Genomic DNA, 21,676 nt, shown 5'->3' with positions numbered 1-21,676 from the left:
CTGATAAGGCTGCTCTCAGCCACCTGATTAGCCCAGGCTGGTCAATGGCAACACCTGGCCCCAGGACTGGAGATCTCATCCCACCCAGAGCTCTACGAAATCTCCAGAGCTCCAGATCCCAGCTACAAATAGGAAAACCTGGACAGACCTGAAAAGCCAGGTTCTTCCTTATAACGTGTTTCACATTCTGGACCCTCTCAGCCCCTCTGGCTGAGAGTCCTGGGTGCCAAAGTCGCCATCCTACACCGTGGCATTGGCTTACACTGCCACAATATATATATATTATAAAAACAACCCCAGTCAGTGTACCCCTCACCTAAAATACAATTTGACACCCCCCCTCCCCTAAAATACAATTCAGAGCCCCCTCTCCTGCTAACCTTGTTGCAGGGAGGAGGCTGTGAGGCGGCACGTCGGTCCCGGTGATCGGTAGTCGATTGGTAGGGTCTGCTGCAGACCTTCCCAATCGATCCTGCACAATCCTTCCGGCCAGCGTTCACTAAAAGAGCGCTGGCTGAAAGGATCCGGGTGCCGGCGCAGACTCAGCTACACGGTCTGCATCCGACAGAGATGCAGACCGTGTAGCTGCTCCCGCAAGTCAGTTAAGCGGTCCTTGACCGCGTACCTGACTTGTGAGCTGGCTGCCAGCCACAAAGTACCGGCTCGCGGGCCGCAATTGGGCCGCGGGCCGGTACATTTGCCGCCCTGACGGAATCTGCCGCCCGAGGCAAACGCCTTGTTTGCCTCGCGGCAGATACGCCCCTGGAGTACACCCACCTCAAACTCTGTTGGACAGCCTGTGAGCACACCAACCTCAAACCCTTTTGAAGTGCCAGTTAGTACATCCACCTCAAACTCTGTTGAAGAGCCAGTGAGTACACCCACCTCAAACTCTGTTGAAGTGCCAGTGAGTACACCCACCTCAAACTCTATTGAAGTGACAGTGAGTACACCCACCTCAAACTCTGTTGGACAGCCTGTGAGCACACCAATCTCAAACCCTGCTAAAGTGCCAGTGAGTATATCCATTTCAAAATCTGTTGGAGAGCCAGTGATTACACCCACCTCCATCTCTGTTGGGCAGCCTGTGAGTACACCCATAGCAAAATCAGCTGTGCCAAAGAACTGAATGATATGCTTTCAGTAAACATTCAGCATTGTAACAACCATAATGGCAACTGCTGATACAAACAGGGCCGTCTTTGATATTGATTGGACCCTGGGCAAACATTTTCTTGGGCCCCCCACCAAGCCAAGCCCGCTAACTGCCATGCAGTTTCTCTCTCCACCCCAACATCCCAAATCAATGTATTCATTTTATATTTTTTTTAAATGATTGTGCCAGTAACTTAAGGAGTGTGACAATCAGCCAGCGCCGCAGATATATAAAAAATATATCTGCGGTGCTGGCTGATTGTCACACTCCTGCAGTTACTGTTTGTGAATCACCCTCCTCTGTGGCATTCACAAAGTCCGATAGAAGTGACATTTCAGACCGATCAGTTGTTCTAGGCAGATATGATCAGTTCTCCTGCACTTGCGCAGTATGCCGATCTGCCCTGGAACAGCCGACAAAGCGTTGGAATGTTTGACCCAATAGGCGGTCACACATTCCATCGCTGTCAAACTGAGCGGGATTACGTTGTAATGTGTGACCACATCACAGGTCACACATTCCAACGTAGTCACAAACTTTGATAAAACACCCGCTCTGTCACTTGCAAATGTGTCCCCTGAGTAGTATCCAGTAGTGTGGGAGGAGCAGGGCACTGTGGCTCTGTCTCTCTCCAAAGCACAGGGATCAGAGCCTATCATGAATGCCTAGACCAGCCGGCCCGCCCATCTGCATCATCAGTTGCTAGGCAGACAGGGGGCTGATTAAAAAAAAGGTCCTGATCTTCTGATCTCTGCTGCCTGTCTGCAAGGGGATCAGAGTCTGTTATTGAGCCTGTGATCCCCGTGCTCTCCCCACTCATCCTCTTGGTTTACTTAATCTCTCCCCCCTGCTGTTACTTGCAGACAGGCAGCAGATCGGGAGATCAGGACTTTTGTCTGCTCTGCCTAGGAACTGACGACATGATGGGCGGGCCGGTGTACGTAATTATGACAGCTCGCCTATCAGCATCATCAGTGGGCAGAGCAGACTGCCCCTTTGCCGATCTCTGCTGTCTGTCTTATCTCTGGAGAGATAAGGGAAACCAGGAGGGTGAGGGGAGAAGAGACGGGACACTGACATCCCGCATCTCCAGGTAGGGAGCGAGCAGTGCAGGCTCAAGGGGCAGCTGTTTTGGGCCCCACAACAATGACTGTGCCCAGGGCAACTGCCCCCTTTGCCCTGCGTTAAAGACGGGCCTGGATACAAAGAGGTGTCAGTATTATTATTTGTAGTAATGTTATTTAGGCTTAGGCCATTTTCAGTAGAATGATAGTTTGGTTGACAATTACTCAGTCGTGCAATAGTGTACCCAAATTCATTTTTTTATCCTTTATTTAGACTTATAGAGCTTTCTTTTGGTGGTATTTATTGACCACTGATTTTTCCCCCACTATTTAAAAGGAAAAACACTAAACATTTACAAATACATTTTTTTAAAACTTTCTGTTATAAAACATGTCAAACAAATAATCTTTTTTCAAAAATTCAGGCCAAAATGTACTCCATAGGGAAGTTGTCATAATCCCAGATTTACAGGCAAGAGAGGCTGCTGTAAAGTTCAGCATCTGGTGAATCTCATTCTCTTCTTTTAGGCCCCGTTCACACCTGAGCATTTTACCGCGCGTTCCTACGCTCGGCAAAACGCGCAACAGGTGAAAACCCATGTTTGCCTGTGGGCATGGTTCTCACCTGCGTGTTTTACCGCCCGTTCGATCGCGTGGTAAAACGCCATACGCCCAAAGAAGTACCTGAGCTTCTTTGGGGCGTATTAACGCCCGTATCCCGCTGTTATCACCCGGATACCCCCTCAGAAACTCGCGTTTGACGCGCGTCTCCTTTATCGCAAATCGTGGTAAAACCGCGCGGTAAGAAACGCGCGGCAAACGCGAGTTTCCAATACGCTAAGGTGTGAACCCAGCGTTAGGGTTTGTTCACACCAGGTGCATTGAGCTACATTAATATGCATTGATTAACCCAGACGCAAAGCAAGGACACTGACAGAACAATTGTATATATATATAATGTATATGCTATCTATTTATTTTTTATGCTATGCAGCACACAATGCATGTCAGCGCACTGCAACACGCTATTATGCGTAACGTTAAATTAACTGTTTAATGTCAACCTTATATAAAACTAAAAAAATTAAGAGATAACACTGTGCTGGTATGAACGGGCCCTTAACCAAACTGACACATTGAATTAAGTTTAGCATCTTACCATCTAGGTTTGCGGCATCATGATATAGTGGGAATTGTTTTGTCATCACAAGGTTTTGCCCCACTATCTGATTGAGCTTTACAAGCACTGTCACTCTACTTTCACAATAGAACTTTAATACACAGCTCATTACGGTAGCTATATTTTGAATGTAGGGCAGGGCTAGCAAGCCTGCTCACTATTTATTTACTTACTATTTATTATTATTTTGTGTTATCTATTTATATATGAATTTCTCGATATTTTCACAGAACTATCTAATTTGATCATGTACGTTTATACAATCTTATGGTGAATCACAATGTTTTTGACATAACCATGACCATCTGTAATATGCCTCAATCATGTACCTTAAACATATAAATTATGTGGAATCCTTGATAATCATTGCCTTTACCATTGCATAAACTCTCAAGGTAGCCATACTTTGCTTGCGGGTTGGTGTTAGTGGAGAATCGATCTGCTCCACCCTCTAACCCTTCAAGCATTACCAATATAGGTAATGTTCATATATTGTGGATATCAGATGAATAAACATTGTGGACGAATACATCAACCCATCATTTTGGATGGGGAATTATGTGGATCTCTAACTGAATTAATATTGTCTTTTGCACTCAATCAGTTTCAAAAAGTTGTTCTTATTTACTAATTGAATCATGTTGTGTGCCGAGGGTCACACTCTGCTCCTAGGGCAGTGCTAGCGGAGAGCATTTATCCCATTCCACAGCCCTACGAACATTCTTGTAAGGGCCTCTTTATATGCATTCTGGTCATTCGGCATTTGAGCCCCAATCATGCATGTCCATAAGAATATAGGGTGAATCATGTCTGTTTCTGTAAATGGAGAGGTATTGTGCATGTGGAAAGAGCTTTTTTAGGGACTATCTATTCTATTTTTATTATTGGCTTTTAGCCTCCTCTGTTCCTTTTAAAAGATTTATATGAAATAAACAAATATATATTTTATATATTTTTTGGTTTGAGTTGTCATTTTCTGGTGCTTTCAAAACCCCACTTTTTCTTTCTTTAAAAGAATCTTTTCTGCATAGCATCTTCCTAAGCCTCATCTTCTTTTGCTCTCATTCCTTGAGCCACTCTGATCTGGTCTGCGCCATTGTGAGAGGAAGGGGAGGACTATTGTTTGTAAACACAACTTGTGTTTACACTTATGATCGTTGTGATTGGTTCACAGCAATCACAAGGCACAGAGCCACTCTGATTACAGTCAATGTGCACATGCTTTGCACCTACTCTGTACAGGCAGGGCCATTTTTAGACAACTACTCAGAATGACTGCTCACTTTTTTACAAAACAAGCACTCAGCACTCAATGTATACTAAAAAGAAGCACAACTTCAATGTTTTAACTCTACTTAGTTCCAGCCACTTTGTTCACAATCCTCTGGGATCAAGCTCAATGTGAGTTGTGTGCAACTGGCTGTTCAACTACAATAGCTGGTCTGGCGATGGTAAAGTAAGTATTTTTAAAATTATTTTTATATGATAAATGTTTGTGGGTTAATAAACAGTCTGAAACTTCAGGAAGGAGTCAATTAGCTGAAGTGTTTGGAGACCCCTGGTTTAGACAGACTGTAGTTTTGTGTGGTGTCTGCTAATCTGCAGCCATTTTTGATACCCTGTACTTCCCAATGTTTGTTTATTTTCTGAGCTGAATAATCCACTTAAAAAAGAGAAAGGACTTCTGGGTAATGCCATGTTTAAATTGGTAACCCTGTAAGTGGACACCCTTCCCACAGGGTATTAACACCAATCAAATATATAGTGAACCTTTGCAGAACCAGTAAACGTACCTGTGTATAGGGCAATTGTCCACTTACATGCCCGCTATGTTAAGTGTGTCATTATCAAGAACACTTTTTGCTTTTGGAAAGGATTACTTACATATGTTTCCAAGAGAATTCTCAATGCCATAACTCCGTCGTCTTCCTAGAAATTGTTGCAAGCTACTAATACGTCTTTTAGCTCCTGGTGGTATACTGACAATATCCACCAGTTGGCTTGCTCACCTTTGCAGTCCCAGCAGGAAGATAACAATTCTGATGAGTCTGACCAGGCCAAACAACGAAGAAGGGCAATGACTCTGATGAGTCTGAACACATTGACTTGGAGCCCAAGTACCTCAGTATCTTTGGGAGCGTAGATCCATGGTATCATTGTCCATTCTCCAGATACAGTCTAGGTTTTGCAAGGAGAACTGTCACTACTGAACTATCTTCTATGTATGGGTGAGGATGGACAACATGCACCAGATTTCCCTACAAGTTGAGCTTCTGAAAAGGCATCTCACTCATGCTGGGGAATTCAAAAGCTTCAGCTGGCATTGCCTCTCTCTAGAAAGAAAAAAAACTTAAGCCCTCTATATTCCTAACTTGGATGAAGTCTGTGGTTTATATATGAATATTCTACAATATAGTGAATTTTGCATCCAAACCATTCGCAAAGGATGGAATTAATTTTGATTAGTTAGCTCATCTTTAGCTAAATGCACAAATTGCACTACTCCTTTCATTAATTTACTTAAGAGTTTTTTAAAGCAAAATGTAACCCCCTTTTTACATAGTTACATAGTTAGTTGTAAATATACAAGTCCTTCGGGTTCAACCAATGAAATTAATTAAAAAAAAAATCGAAACCCGCATACACAGAATTCAGGACCCACAACTGATCCAAAAGAAGGCCAGGATTACAAAGCGTCTGCCAATTTGCTCCGACAGCAAAATTATTTCTTGGCTGATGCCTTAAGTAAATTGGATTTACTGTGGATACGGTATTATTTAACCCTTAGTTTTTATTATTGCTCTCATTCACTCGTTCCTTTAGCTTTTTTGCTGATTTTTTTTTCTGTTCATATGTAAAAGTTTAGTTCTATTGTACACCTATACATTCTGTTGAGATGCATACAATGAGATGACTTGTAAGCTGGCCAAACATCTCTTGTTTCGTATTTTTCATTCTTTCGGGTTTCATTTCGTTATTCAGATTCGGATGTTTTGGAATTTTGTTTTGATTTTGGATTTTCTGATTGGCCAGAAAACAGGCATGTTTCCGATTTATACGAAATTCGGATGATCCGAAAATTCGTTAAAAAAACATTTGGATTCGTTTACATTCAGCCTCATCAGAATTCAGACAATCGGATGCATCCGAATGTCCGCATTCACAAAATTTCGTCCAAATTTGTATGTGGAACGAAACTAAATTTACATGTCTACTGACAACGCACAGCAGAAAGAAAACCAGATGTGAACATCTATGAACTTCACATGCAATGGAGTGCGCTGCAGTGCAGATTCGTCAGAACCTACTGTTGTTGTGTATTAAGGTGTCATTCTAAATGCATGCATCACAATGCACTTCGCTGTTCAGCCACTGTATATGCAGATGTGCAAGCTTCATCTGTCTTAGCTTGGGGTAGGGTGGAAGTGTCTCTCTGCCTTGGGTTCCAGAGGACCTTGTCTTGACACTGACTACTAGCTGTGAAGGGATTCGTATGCTTTGAATGGTTCAGCCATGTTAATTTCAAAAAATGTCATACCTCACAGTGGAGGTCTGTGTTCTTTATTTTACATTTTTATGTTTCTAATGTTAATATAATAATCATACATACTTACAAGACTGTAGACAGTTCACAAGCAGTATAAGGTTGTTACAGATTTTATTTTCTAAACTCATTTTTAGACAGAAAGGTATCACAAAGTACAGTCAAAGGCATGCTTCATTAGGCTCCATTTATACCTATATGTGTGATTAGGGATTCCTGCAGCAGGAACTTGCAATTTCCTGCAGCAGGAATCCCCAATCTGCAATTTTCAAGCGGCAGCTAACTCCCGTTCAAGTTAATGATTGGATTACAGCGGCTACACTGGAAAGGAGCAGAACACTGACATGCCGCATGTAATCATATGTGGTACGATTACATGAGGTTAGGAATCAATCACTATCTCTGAAAACATTGATCATGCATCCAGGTCATTAACATGAACGGATGACAGCTGCCGCTTGTAAACGGCAGATTAGGGATTCCTGCGGCAGGAAATTGTAAAATTAGGAATCTCTAATTGCACTGAAAATATAGGTGTGAATGGAGCCTAAGTCATGAGCAGATACTGATGACTTAGGTAGTCACTCATTATGTACATTAGATGGAGCATCAATTAGTCGGTGCAAAGAATTACTACAACAGACATGGCATATGATACATAGAGATACAAAAAGTACATAAAGACTATGGTGTGTAACCTAAAGGATAAATATTTAAACATGTTTAACCTTTAAATAAAGGTTAAGAAGTCTCTATAGACACATAAAATGCTTTATTGGCAGCAACTGCATGGGCAACTCGATTGTTGTATTCGCATGGTCCATGCCAGCAAAGCAGGATTTTAATATTGGGTACAGTGGAAACTTTATAAAGCTGATACCTTACCTGATACCTGCTCCTACCAACTCCCCCCTGGCTGCTAGACTAGTCCCTGCAGCCTCTTCTCCTCTTTGCTCCAAGGACTGCTGATGTCATCACGTCTAATGCAGGTTCCATGTACCTTCATTAGTTGTGAAGACGATGAGGGACATTCCACCAGCTGGAGAGGAGGGGGGGAGAGGTGAGTGCTGACTGCCAGGGGAGCAGGGATCAAATAAGCAAAAGTTCTTTGATTCGGTCCCCTTGGCATAAACGAGCAGTTAACCCTTGCAGTGCAGAAGGTAGCCCCACTGCAAAGGTAGGTTTTTTTTATTGCCTGGAGATCGGCTTTAAGCCTATATGAGCTTTTGAACATTTTTCTTGTTTCTAATAACTAGTACTGGTTAGTCACCTGTTTATTTTGAGCCAAAATAGCTACTTGGATAAGCTACAAAATGTCGTTAACATCAAAGACCAAGTCCAGTTGAATGTGACTAACTTCTACTTTACAACGACATAGATGAATGAGAACCTTTACAGATTTTGATATAAAAGCACAGAAGAGCCTTATTGAAGCAGAAGGTATCAAATATCTCACACAAAAAAGGTTCTATTTCGCATTTTAGGATCGTGGCTGGAGACATGAAATAATATAGAGCAATGTATTACAAACTGCATAAAACTGTTTCAGGGCTTATTGGCCATCTTCCGTATAGTGCATGGAAACAATGGCTTCTGTTGGGCTTGGGCAGCATCAAGAAGGAATGACTGAACATGTTACAGGGAACCCACCTCACAATAACCTATCTGCTTATAATGTCTTGTTTCTAATAGCAAATTCTGAGTCAGGCTACACTTGTCTCCAGTAATCTGTGAAATTCTTGCATAAATGCAGCATTCCATGTATCTGCATGGTCAACAGCAAACGTGTTAAACTCATATTGAGCACAGGAGATACTTCAATACCCATACAGGCATGAGAACAATCAGATATCTAATTAGGGTTTTTCAATGTTGTTTAGTTCACTGTCATTAATAATTTCTAACACATGCAGTCTAATGAACATTTTAACGTAACCCAGCTTGTAGTAAGAAAATAAAAGTGCACAAGACATTTTTGATCCATTAAAGTATATCTAAACACTAACTGAATTACATGTAGTGTGTTGCAGCACTATGTACCATAAATAATTGCTGTGTTTTTTCAGAAAATACTGTTTTAACAATATTTCATCCTCCTTTGATAACTCAGTGCTGCTGATCACCTACAGCCTTTTTTAATCACTCCCCGTCTATGTGCACTTGCTCCAGCATCAGCTGCATATCATTGCCCTGGACCTTCTTTTTGATAGTATTATTGATAGGCATTCATGGGAAATTTTTGTTGGCACTTAATTTCGGGTGGCTTTTAATTCAGAACACATTTTACAGATTTGGATGGCCAAATTTGAACCTACATTTTTATTTTTTTTGTGGGTTGGGTTTACAAAAGGCTTCTTAAAGAAAAAGAGCCAAAAGGTCGAATTTAAAGACTGTTTCTTCTATTGCCTATGTACCCCCAGCTTCACTGCAAGTGCCCTCAGGTCCCACCCTTCTATATTACAGGGTATATTTTTTTAAAGATTTGAGGCTGTTTTTGGCTGCATGATGTCGTCTGATGGGCCTGCCAGGAACATCACTGCTCCTTTTGTAATACACAGTTTTGGAGCCTGGTATGTAGTCCTTCTCTAGTCAGCACAGTCTCATTCAGGGTGACAACAATTGAGAGCCAGTTGTAACCCTTGTTCAGGAAGGGCCTAAACAAGAACCTGTATTGCAGGATCACCAGGTATTTGTTTAATTAAAGCTGCATATATAAAAAGACTAAAAACTATTTTTAAAATTTTTAGTGATTGTGCTAAGATGCACTTTAACCTGAATTTTTGTTGAGCCAACAGGAATAAAGCTGCACAATCATATAATACAAGCATGTGGGTGGGTACACTTAGATTACAAAAAATTGGTTTGTCAGATTGTGACTATGCAAAGTATATAATAATCATTTTTGTTGTTACTAGAGTCTGATATGTCCTTCTCATCTATTGTCACATGTAAGAATTGTTTGAGGCATCTTGCTTTCTACAACGGCACTTCAAATTATTTGCATAGAAACAAATATGAAAAAGTATAGTACAGAACATTACAGTTTGATCAAAAAAGCACAACATTTGTTCTGAATTTGAGTGTTGCTCCACATTCATTACAGTTTATTCATTTACAAGTGGCTGAGAAGGGTTTTAACTGGGTTCCACAGCTTTTTGACTTGGAACCCAATGATTCTAATTTTGGAATTCTTTGGTCTTATATGCAGTAAAGTATACTGAAATCTACCTTTTTGGGTATACAGTTCTGACAACTGGAGTCTCATGACATTAGCACAATGATATTTGGTAACCGAGTTAAACTCAAAGACACAAACATTTGCACAAGAGCAATCACAGTTTTTGGAATATCCTGCTTTAGGACTCCACTGTTAAAAATTCCCCCAGTACTGTGGCTTTTTCTCCTCCCCAATCATTGAGACATTTCTCACTCAGCTGTAGTTGAGTTCTTTACACATATACTTTGATTACTGGATGCAGGATTGATTATAGCTATTACTGGTTAGTACAGACTATAGCACCTCTGGCCAATCTCATGCCCTTTGCTGCATCACTTTATATATTTGAGATAACAGGTGCAACCATTCTATGTTTACTGAAACGAAAAAACAGTCTAATTGACTTGTATATTTCTCTGTAGCGAAGCCCATACAAACATGGAAATGCCGCCTTGGGAAAGACAAGCAAGACATTGCAGATAGTCAATGTTACCCACAATCCAGTTCTTAATCCGATCACTTTACTCATATAAAGAAGAGATTCCAACAGAAGTAAGAGCAGTGGGCTTAAGTAAAAAAACAATATGGTGTGGTGCATTAAAAAGGTGACTCTGGCTCTTGAGAAGACACTTTTCCAGATTCCAGTTTCTCTTGTTTTATGGTACAAAACCAAATAGAAGCAAATGATCAGAGAGAAGCATATGAGAAAAACAGTAACAAACAGAATATAAAAAAACTTCAGGGTATCATCTCCATGTAATGCTATCAGTAAAATCACAGGGAGAGAACAAAACTCAAGAGGGCATGGCAGAGGCTTCTGGGTAAGATACAAAGGAAAAAGGGCAACAGCTGGAAAAAACAAAGATGAGAACCAAAGAAGCATTATCAATTTCCTTGTCCTTGTTGCTGAAAGCAGAGATATATAATGCAGAGGCCACAAGACTGCCAAATACGTATCCGCCACCATAGAAGCTGTTGTTAGGACACCACCACAATAGGCAACAGCCAGCACAAACAGTAACAAAATACAAAGAACTTCTGGTATCTTCACGTACATCACATTGCATATCGTGGTTATGGTGTAAAACACAAGGTATATCAAGTCGTAAATGATTGTATTTCCCAGGAGTAAGAACCTTGTTTCATGGCGCATGTTGAGATTAGAGTAAATGGCAAATAATATAAAAGGTGTGAAAAAAAGAGCTGTGATACAGCAGAAGGTCGTTGGTATTAGGAACATATGCATTTCTGCATAAGATGGATGAATAATCCATTCCTTTAACATGAACAGAGATGGCTGATCAATTTTCAGAGACTGAAACACATTGGAGTTTGAGAATACGTCTCTTTGGAGCATAAGCGAGACATTGAACAAGCTGGCCAGGTTGCATCCTGAAGCATTCATGTCTTAGGATCTTCTTCAATGTGTGTCCTTAACCAGGCTAAGAGTTGCTACAGAGAGGTCATCACAAATGTTTGGTAAATTGCAATGCCAACGTCCAAATCTGAAGCGACTTCCCTGGTGCGGTTTCATACCAAAAATAGACCTGCGACTTGCAGAACTATGAGACTAAATATTACTGAGGAATATATTACCAGAGAATAACTTGGTTGCCTATGATCATAAAATTGAGTTGTTTTTTTTCCCCGTCATTATCATAACAAAGAAACAGATGGGCCAGCTACCTGATTACACAGATATGTGATACAATACAGGGCATTCCATGCATGCTAGGTTATGTTTCCATCAAATCAAACCTCCTAATGCCTACGGAAAGCAAAGTGCATTGATTTCTTTCAGTATAATCAATATCATATTTAGTGTTACATATAAGTCAGAACAGGACTTTGTGCTGTAGAACCGATTACCCCCAAGCTGTACAAGGCACTTAATATTTGTTATTAGGTATGAGATCATGCCACCTTTCACAGAACCCTTGGCTATTTTATATACATTGGTGTTCTTAGTTGAACAATCATTTGAAGGAAGCACACCATTTGATTGATTACAGCAGACGCTGTTTCATTACACCCTCATATTTATGACAATCCCATGATCATAATGGCAATTTCAATGCTGCTTGCTCCACTGTACTGTGACTTTAATGTATGCATGTTTAAAGGATGAACAGAAGTGCGCATGCTTTAAAGGGCAACTATACTATGCTTTAGTGAGCACATATTTTAAATTATTTTATTTTACCCTTTTCCCATTTTGTTTGCCGAGTACACATCACCATGACTATAACTAACTATAAAATAAATAACTATTTTGTTTTTTTTGTTTAAGAAACCTTTCCAACTCTTTTCTTTTTTACTCTTTTGCATCTCAGTACTGCTTATCTCTATTAGAATTTTTACTGCCACTTGCTGTCTTCATGCATTCCAGAAATGACTGCATGGCTTTTTTCAGGGGATGTGGGTTCCAGATAGTGATAATAGTGGACCAAGCCTGTTCAATTCATATTGAAAATGTCACTTGAAGTCTCTATCGCAAGCCCGTGTGACAGGGTAACAATGCAAGAGACCCAGCTAGGAGAAGAGAACAGAACGTTACCATCCTATAACAGAAAGTGCCTGAACAAAGACCTTTAAGGTATAATTTTAATGAGGGTTGTAGTTTTAAAAAGATTAAACATGTCTTACCATGTTAAAGATTAGATAGGATTTTAGGCAGACTTTCTCAGTGAACAACATCTGGTCTCTTTCAAGACCCTGACACAGGTGGGCTTTCATATTCAACATACTGAGCAAGTCTCCAGGGATCCTTTAACCATGACAGTAGATGCTCTGATGACTCCGTGGGATCAGTTTCATCTTATCTGTACCTTCCCCCCCCCTGAAACTCCTTTCCCATCTAATCCACAAGATTAGATGGATGGTATTCCAGTTTTACTCATAGCACCAAACTGGCCTAGGTGGATATGGTACTTGGACCTCATCAGACTTCTGACAAGTGCTCAAAGGGCTCTTCTAGATCGCCTCTTGGAGAGGAGCTCCAAGGGCTGTTTTAGATGTCCCATGGAGCAGTATATCTCTCTGTTTCACAGCTGCTGGCTTTAGTGGCATGGCTTTTGAAGACCAGGTCCTACGAGATAAAGGCCTATACAATTCCATTTTTGCTACCTTGCTAAAGATCAATCTACCGAAAGGTCTACCATCGCACTTGACAAGTGTGCTTTGAACCTGTGAGATATATAACTATGTCAACTTTTATCCACAAGCTCACCTTTCTCATTGCCATCACCTCTGCAAGGCGAGTTTCTGTGTTGGTTCGCCTAGGATATAAGATCTTTGGGGCAGCTCTTTGAGCTGCAACTAGACCTCAGTTTTTCCCTGTTCTTTATTGGAACATCCCCGTTATCTCAGAATTATTTCTGACCCTGCATCCCTAATGAAGGAAACACATTTTGGACTTACCTTCATTTCTTTTTCTTGGAATTTATTAAAGGATACAGGTCCCACGCCTCTAATGATCACTCCCACTACTGCTTTTGCATGAAACTGAAGTATGATGGAAGAGCTGTTTGTTTGCCAGTGTCCAGTTTTCCTGTAGGCAGCTGTACAACCCAGTTGTTTCAGATTTCCTTCTGATCCTAGGTCTCTTAAAGTCTATCTCTGGGTAAATAACTGCCCCTGCAGTGGAGCCAGTGGTGTGTCCAGGTCATAGCACATATTTCACGTGCTCTGGACGCCACTTGAAAGGGGGTGCTGCTCCGTGGGTCAGCGAAAATTCATCGACCAATGGAGACAGCAGACGGCGTCAGTCAATGCCAGTTAGTTGCTAGGATACCAGGTGGTCCTACCAACTAACTGGCAGGGGCAGGGGTTGAATAATGACAGTGGACTTGTAAACAATCCCTTCAAGCCAACCTTTTCTAAATGCCTACCAATATTACTTTCTATTCTAATATTTGTTATCATGTCAAAATGTCCTATTACCTCACTTAGTTTCTATTACTGCAATCTAATTTACCAACTGTACATTGTGTTCCCTTACATCCTTGATTGTTAGCTTATTCAGGCAAGTTCCCCTTCTTCTTCTGGGTCATGTTTTTGCACTCTGAGTTTCATAATTTTCCCCACTTGATTAATGCATAATTCTGCATAATAGTTTGGTCCTTTTTAAATAAAGCATAATGTTAGTAACAATAATAATATTAATAATAATATAAAGGATTTGTCTCCTTGTACATCTGTCTGTGGGAGTTACAAAGTCAAGAACTATACAGAACTCTAATGATCTCCTTGTAAGCTGTTTTTCATAATGTATTATAAGTATTGGAACATAATGTATATTTTACTCTCCACATATGCCACTTTCATTTCAGACACATATTGTGTACATATCACTGTTAACATCCAATTGCTGTTTCATGTAATGGCAAAGAAAACACATTTACAATATCAGCACTGATAACAGATGTCCAATATCTTTTAAAATGGAAGATATGTCCTTTTAGAAACACATTGTAACACATTTGAGATAATAAAATCTATTTGTATTGCTGTGCATGGAGATATTAGCATTTAACAAACATAGTAAAAACACAATAAAATGACTTACCTCTTGTCTGGCAGCAATAAACAAATATAAACTATAAAATAATATTTAGAATTTGTATTCAAAGTGTAAACTATTCCAGGCCAGGTCCTTGTTGTGGAGTGTATGTTCAACAATCTAAGTATATCATAATTATGTTTATTCTTAAAGTACACCGTCATAACAAAAATATGGACGCTGCCACTGCTATTCTGCTCCTAAGAATACTCATTGCTGGCTATTATATTGACCCTCTGACTCGTATAGTCTGTATACTTGTACTGTGTTTATGATAATATTTTATATATTGACAATATTATCCTGGGATATTATTGTCCTTATTTAAGGCATATGTAAACATACCTCCCTACTCCCCCTGTTCCTCTCTCCTCTCCCTTTGTTATGTACAGATCTCTAAGGAAATGTTCTATTTAACTACAAAAAGTGTTATTTTTCACCAAAATCTTTATGCTATGTTTTGTTTTTTTACTTTCAATATTTCTTCATTAAAGTCAGGTTTTTATCTTATGTTTTAATTTTCTTGTTTGCAATTTTGAAAAGCCACTATAAAAAAAGCTAATGGTGTAAAACAAAAATTTTGGGTTTAACCGATCATTTTTGGCATATAGATTTTTAATGGTCCACATAACTGGGTGCGTGGCAGGGTGTGTGGTCATTACCATAATAGATTGTGCTGAAAGGTGTCTCTCTTTCTCAGAAAGTTAGGAGGTATGTAAAAAATACTAACTGAATGACAAACATGAATCACAAACAACTGTGTGTTTTTCCTTAGATATACCTGTTTTCCCCTTTATTTCTTACTTTGTTACATCTCATTGCTGATGGTCTCCTGCAGCCAATTTGCAGCAACTTTCTGTCTACATGCGATGGCTGCAAGGCATTTCTCAGAGCAGTTTTCCTGATGCTGACAAAAGTAGAGCTAGTGGTGTCAGGGCGGTGCGGGGGGTGCAGCCCACACCTAGGTGACACCATTGGAGGGGTCTACACCAAAATGACTAACAGCCATTTTGGTATCACCCCCCCTCTAAAAAGTCGGGCACTCGGTCATGGTCCGAGAGGCTGACAGTTGCATGAGAGGGGAGGGGACCTGGCGGCATAACTTCCCCACCTCTCTCTGCTGGCGTCTACCACCAAGATGGCTGCCGGCTGGCAACAACGCATGATGTCATCACGCACGTGCGCAACGACGTCGCACGTGCATGATGATTTCACACGCAGGCGGGGTGTCATCCGGTAACCGCTCCGGGTGACACCCTGCCTCAGGACGCCCCTGAGTAACTGTGAGTGAGGGAAGCTGGGACGGGGCTGGCTGTAAATCTATTGGTATAGTGTACTGGACGTGTGTCATGAATAGGTTAAATCATGATCCATAGTACATAACATGCAGTTGTACTATGGATCATTTAAAGTCACCTGTCCCTTTAAGAAAAAGTATCGTAATTGGTATCGGCAAGTACATGAGGGGAAGTACTTGTACTTGGGCCTGAAAAAGTGGCATCGGGACATCCCTACCCTGAGTAAAGCATGCCTGCATAATGCATATTGAAAGAGTTTCCATAGCTCAACTCTTACGATTATTTATATTTCTTCAGCTAGAAGCTCCTCAGAACTCCAAAAATTACCAATGTGATGTCCTCTTATATACACACATACGTTGTCCCACTTTGGCTTGATTCAATTTCTGTTTCTTTGACTCCAACAGATCTGAGGTGATCGCAACTATATTCTACTATTTGTAGATGTTTATAGCATGTTGTCAGTCTTCCAAGAAGAAGAAGAAGAGTGCTTGTTAGAGATGTAGGTGGATTGCAATAAGGAAAAAAAGTAATCACTTAAACCAAAACAATTTTGCACACTAGATGAGCCACCCTATGGCTGGGATTTTCAGTGAAGGAAATCATGATCAATTCTTATAATTTCAGAAATATTGAAATACTGCTACACTGTAACCCTCTTATGGCATCATATGCAAATGATTTCTTGTTTTGCTCTGGGGAAGGAAAAGTTGCAGGTCTGTTATGTCAAGGTTGATCTACTTTTATAAGATGCTAGAGCAAACTATACATTTTTCTAATGATAAAAACACCTCCCCATTGAGTTTTACAGTTTAGTATTTTTGGTCTTTTCAATTATTACAAGGCTGTTTATGACTCAACATTTTAAACGTAGTGCAAGAACAGTAGATGCACACACTGCTGCTGAAGCAGGTGACTAAGCAAAGCACATGTTATAAATAGCTTAATCCCCACCTACACCTCCAGATGACGAATTGCACTATGAAGGTGCATTAAACCTTAAAAATGTTTTCTGTTCTGTGCAGCAGGGAGTTTCTAGGTATGCTGGAAAACACTGATCATACCACATATATCATGGATCATGATCCAGTTTTGCAGGAAAAGAGAGACAGAGCATTTATTTGTGCATAGGAGGGGGTAACAAAATGACCGCACATTGAAAACATCAATAAAACGGTGTTGAAGATAAGTATTACTTCTAATAAATCTGCTGGGGTGGGGAAGGAGGTAATGTTGGCTTCAACAACACTATGAAGATAATAATAAAGTAATGATATTTAAAGGGATCTATCATATATTTTTTAACATTTGTGACATTTATTAAATATTTAGGTGAATGACAAACTTAACTGTGCTCAAAAAAGACAGGCAGAGGGCAAATGACAAGTCACCAGTATTGCCTCCATTTTGGTGTCTCCATTTTGTTAGAGGCAGGGTTTTGCTCCCTCATGTCAGAGCCTTCAGCAAGATGAACAGTGAGCAGCACAGTAGTGACACCACCAAATCCCACTTTACATCTTTGGAAGCTATCAGTCACAGGCAGCAGTGCAGCTATACAGCTAAGAGGCCACACATACCAGGAAGTACACTGCTATATTGCAGCAGTAATTCTAAACAAAAGCTACATTTTTCAGAGTACTGCTTAGGCCTCATGCACACAGACTGTCTGCATTAAACATGGGAGATGTTATCACTTTTGCTTGGGTTTAGACGCTCCTGGGTTTAATTGCGTTTACATGCATTTAGGGGCATTTAGCTGCGTAAAGCTAGGTTAATGGTCCCAGGGCCAAGGGTAAGTGTAGGAATTAGGGTCTCAGAGAGGGTTAGTGTGAGAGAAAACATTAAAGGAGAACTATGGGGTCAGTGTTTTTCCCCATAGTTCTCAGGGTAACGGGAGGACACAAACTAGCGTCCTCCCGTTACCCTAAGCTAGGTATACCGCGAGCTACAGCTCGCGGTATACTGAGACGCCGCAGCCGGAGCGGATCCCGACGTAGATGACGGGATCCGCCCAGCTGCGTGAGTGACAGCTGGCTCTGCCTATCTAGAGGCAGAGCCAGCTGTACCCGCCCCCTCCCCCGTCCGCTCCGCCAGTCAGCGCTGGCAGATCGGAGAGGGGAATCCAGCCCTCCCCCTGTCACGGCAGAGAGCCGTGACAGGATCGAGAGGTGAGCGAACCTGGTATGTGTTCACTCACCTCCCGATCTACTGAGCCGACCTGTGACAGTCTCATTGTCACAGGTCGGCTAGAACTATGAGGTGAGTGGAAATCACTCATCTCATAGTTCTCCTTTAAGGTAGGATCTTGATCTCAGTAGGGAACACCTGGCCCTGAAACATAATGCATTGAACTTATATTGCAATATTAATTTACACAACAGTTTACAAGAAAACAAATGTCCTTTGCATACCTCCTAATTTTTTTAGATGAGAAAAAGGGACACCTTCTAGTACAATGTAATTAGATAATTCCCATACTCCTGCCATGTCTCAGTTATATGAACAATTAAGAATTTACATGCCAAAAATAATTGGATACGTTTTTTTGTTAACTATTGAGTTTTATTAAAGATTTTTAAAATATAAATTGACAAAAGCAATGGATATGTATAACAGAAGTTACAGAGGCAACATAATAAACATAGCAACTGATGAGCATCTGCACGGATATGCATCAATAAAACAACTCATACGTACACCTCACCGTGAACAGTAAAAAAAGATGCTAAGATGGTGGAGGACAAGAACATGGCAAAATGTAATAGTAGAGCTGAGGCGGTGGAGCTTCTTCCATATATGTCCTAGCTATCTATCAGATGGGTAGAGCAATAGCGTGGTGAAAAAGAAAGAAGTGAATAAAAAGATATATGAAACAGATAGAAATAACGAGGAGAAGAAAGAAAAGAAGAGAGTGAGAAGAAAAAAAAGATAAGAGAGAGAGGCTCCCCTGGGGATCCACAGTTCCCATCTCCTTCTCAAAAGAAAGAGGGAAAAAAATAGAGGTTCTACCAAGCATCAGTTAAGGTAAGTATCGGCAGTAGTGATGATGGAGACCTTAGGAGTAAGACATTAGTTTATCATAAGAATCCGAATAGTGAAATGTTAACCATGGCACATGAGTGAAACAAAATGTTTCTTCTTGGCCATTAAGAGATGTGGGGAGGTCTTTCAAGTCACAGGCCAAATCAAGTTCCCTACACCAATCTTGAATAGTGGGTGTATATGTCTGTTTCTAAAATTTTGGGATAGTCATTTCGGCAGCATTAAATAAATGTATAAGTAAAGATCTCTTATATACGTCAGGGTCTAAGTCATTCATATGGAAATAAGCTGGGTCAGAAGGAGGGGAGACGCCTGTCAGTTTGGTAATTAAACTCATGACTCCTTGCCAAAATGGTTTGAGCCTTTATCAAGACCAAAAAAATGTAGCAACGTGGCTTCCAAAGCAGAACAATGCCAGCACAATGAGTCTGGTTAGGGTAAAACAACACTGGGACAGAAGTTTGTATCCAGAAGCTTGGTGCCTTGTAGAGATGGAAGGTCTATGGGAGAGGTAGAAGATCCTATTCCACTGTGTAAGCCTCAGGGGCAGGGGGATCCATACAATTACTGTATGTTCTAAAGGGGCAACAGATCTCAATAACAGATCTCTCTGAGGTATAGAAGTTATAACGTTTCTTATTTGTGGGTAGCCCCATACCTCAAGATCAGGGATTCCTGTGGATTCTTTAAGACCATCTAGGGGGACGCAACCCCGAGGTGATAAAAGCTGTGAGATATTGTGTATACCTGTGGCCTTCCATTGGGTAAAGCTAGTGCTGCCCATACCAGGTAGAAAAGCTGGGTTCCCAAAGACAGGCAAGAGAGTGGAGGGCATAGGTTAGATGTTTCGATTTTTATGTTACCCCTCTTCTCCGCAAAGCTCTTTATGGTGACATCTTTTAGCAGGTAAGAGGCATGTCGGGGACACAGAAAGAGAGATCCACAGAAGTGATTCAAAAATTCTAGGCAACCTACCTTGTTCCATAGACACCTAGCACTTTGAATCTTCGTGACAGGACCAGATGACAACCCTGGTAAGGACTGCTGCATATAAATAAGGAAGAAAATTTGGGGCACCGAGGCCACACAGAGTCTTGGTCTGATGTAGAAATGTATATTGGATTCTGGGGGTTTATGGCTTCAGACGACGTTAGAAGTTATTGTTATAAATTGGTAAAAGTAAGAAGATGGTAGGGGTATTGGTAATGTTTGAAAAAGAAAAAAAATGTAGGTAACACCACCATTTTGACAATATTTAGTTTGCCAAACCATGTATGGGAGAGTGTATGCCCTTTTCTGATATCATTTTTATCAGAATTCTGTAGTGGTTGGTAATTGATTATGAGTATGGTACCCAGTTATTTTAGGCCATTAGGGGCACATCAGAATGGGAAGCTTTGCATTAAAGAGCTCAGAGTTTGTTGGTTCAATGAAACATTAATTGCCTCAGATATATTATAGTTTATCTTAAGATTAGAGAGATAGAGTCATAAAGATCAAACCCTCAGAGCAGATTGCAAAGGGAAACCTGCGAGTTGGGGATATAGAACAATAAGTAATCTGCGTAAGCAGCTATTTTATGGGATTGTGAGCAAATAGAAAGGCCAGAAATATCAGGATGAGATCTAATGTGGTAAAGAAAAGGCTCCAGGCTAAGAGCAAATATCAGAGAGGACATGCGACATCCCTGCCTAGTCCTGTTAGAGATAGGGAAGATAGAGGATAAAGTACCATTAGCTCTGACTCACGTGGGGTGGGGACAAAGAGACATTATCCAATGGATCTCGTGAGAGATTAGATTGATATATTTGAGCGTTTCGTGAATGAAAGACCAGGCAAAGCGTTTAAAGGTCTTTTTGGCATCAGTAGATAATAGCATCAGTGAGGTTTTGGAGTGGTGGGCCTAATAAATAGAATTAAAGAGAAATGTTACCCATAGCTTCAAAATAACAACAAAGGCAACTTTAGAACTGTTTAGTAATGGCAATATACACATAGATACTTCTAGATAATTGCCGGCTTTTTACCGTTTGCATACCTTATTTTTCTTCTCATTATTCTCACAGTGGCCATTTTGAATAAGGGAAGATGAATCCGTCTCCCTTTACTTCTGGAACTCTGGTACTTGGGACTAGGACATGTGACTAGGGCATATGGCGATGCACATCATCTCAGATGAGGAAAATGCCTTTCCCCAAGATCTCGTGAGATTACAGATGAGATTTCAAAGCAATGCACTGCTGATGTAATCTTCCCAGGATGTAACACTTGGGCACAATTACATCACTTTTGCCACAGAGAACCAGGAAGTAGAAAACAAGAAATTGTATGTAAAATGAAAATATGTTTGTTTAACTAATGAATGTAAGGTGATTCATATCGGCGTGCAGAGCTGCATGCTGATGATATTTTTAGTTAAAGGGAGTAAAGGTCCTCTTTCAGGGTACACAGGGTATTGTCCCTAACCTCGTGAAAGAAAATAAAGCCAGTTTGGTCAGGATGTATGGATGATAAGCATTCAGGCAGGTTGCCATAATTTTGTAGAGAAGTTCTACATTTAATATTGAGATGGGTCTGTAATGGGGCCAACAGTTGGATGGTTATTGGGCTTTGG

This window comes from Nanorana parkeri, unplaced genomic scaffold, assembly GCF_000935625.1.
Source record: "Nanorana parkeri isolate BGI_ZX_2015 unplaced genomic scaffold, ASM93562v1 scaffold2438, whole genome shotgun sequence".
Taxonomy (NCBI): domain Eukaryota; kingdom Metazoa; phylum Chordata; class Amphibia; order Anura; family Dicroglossidae; genus Nanorana; species Nanorana parkeri.
This window is presented reverse-complemented; position numbering follows the sequence as displayed.